The 1147-nt window shown below is 34.6% G+C and overlaps 1 protein-coding gene across 1 annotated transcript in view; it reads left to right on the plus strand.

The window, feature by feature from the left end:
- Positions 1-1147, plus strand: part of DCC (DCC netrin 1 receptor) — a 608075-nt gene that overhangs the window by 155638 nt on the left and 451290 nt on the right. The gene's annotated exons all lie outside the window — the stretch shown is intronic.

Genomic DNA, 1147 nt, shown 5'->3' on the forward strand with positions numbered 1-1147 from the left:
CTGTTCTCTTTCTTCACGTTCTGTAGTTAATGTTTTGATTTTGTCCCTTTCTTCTTTTTTGACGTGTGCATCTATTGGTATAAATTGTCTTCTGAGGAACTGCCTTTACTGTGTCCCAAAGGTTTTGGTATGATGTGTTTTAATTCTCGTTTGATTCTAGGAATTTTTTTTATTTCATCTCTGATTTCTTCTTTACCCAGTGGTTTGTAAGCAGGGTGTAATTCAGTTTCCATGTAAATGATTTTTTTTTTCCTGCTCTTCCTGTTGTTAATTTCTACCTTAATGGCATTGTGGTCAGAGAAAATACTTTGTATTATCTCATCGTTTTGGATCTTGTTGAGGATTGTTCTGTGGCCTAAGATGTGGTCTATTCTGGAGAAAGTTCCATGTGCATTGGAAAAGAATGTGTACTTTGCAGCTGTTGGCTGTAGTGTTCTATATATGTCTATGAGGTCAAGTTGGCTGATTGTGCCCTTTAGGTCTTCTGTATCTTTGTTGAGTTTCTTTCTAGATATTCTGTCCTTTACCAAGACTGGTATGCTGAAGTTTCCTACTATTATTGTGGAACTCTCAATATCTCTTTTCAGTTCTGTTAGAGTTTGTTTTATGCATTTTGGAGCCCTGTCATTGGGTGCATAGATGTTTATTATGGTTATGTCTTTATGATGGATCATCCCCGTAATCATTATGTACTGTCCTTCTTTGTCTTTTATGGTAGATTTTGTTTTAAAGTCTATTTTATCTGAGATTAGTATTGCCACTCCTGCTCTTTTTGGTAGCTGTTTGCTTGATATATTTTTTTTCCATCCTTTGATTTTTAATACATTTACTTCTTTGTTTCTAAGGGTTGTCTACTGTAGACAGCGTACCAATGGATCCTGTTTTTTTATCCATTCTGTCACTCTCCATCTCTTTATGGGTGCATTTAGGCCATTTACATTCAGTGTAATTATTGATCAGTGTGAGTTTATTGCTGTCATTTTGTAGTGCTTTTTTTTGTGGTGCTGACGTTTTCTTTGTTCCTCTTACTGTCCTGTGCTGAATTCCTTCTGTTTGTGGATTTTTTTTTCATTTCTTTTGTTTTTGTAGGTTTTGTTTTTACTGAGACTTTATGTTTTTCTTCTTTATTTTGACAAGTAGTTTTGTT

This window comes from Trichechus manatus, unplaced genomic scaffold, assembly GCF_000243295.1.
Source record: "Trichechus manatus latirostris isolate Lorelei unplaced genomic scaffold, TriManLat1.0 scaffold00063, whole genome shotgun sequence".
NCBI classification, from domain to species: Eukaryota; Metazoa; Chordata; class Mammalia; order Sirenia; family Trichechidae; genus Trichechus; species Trichechus manatus.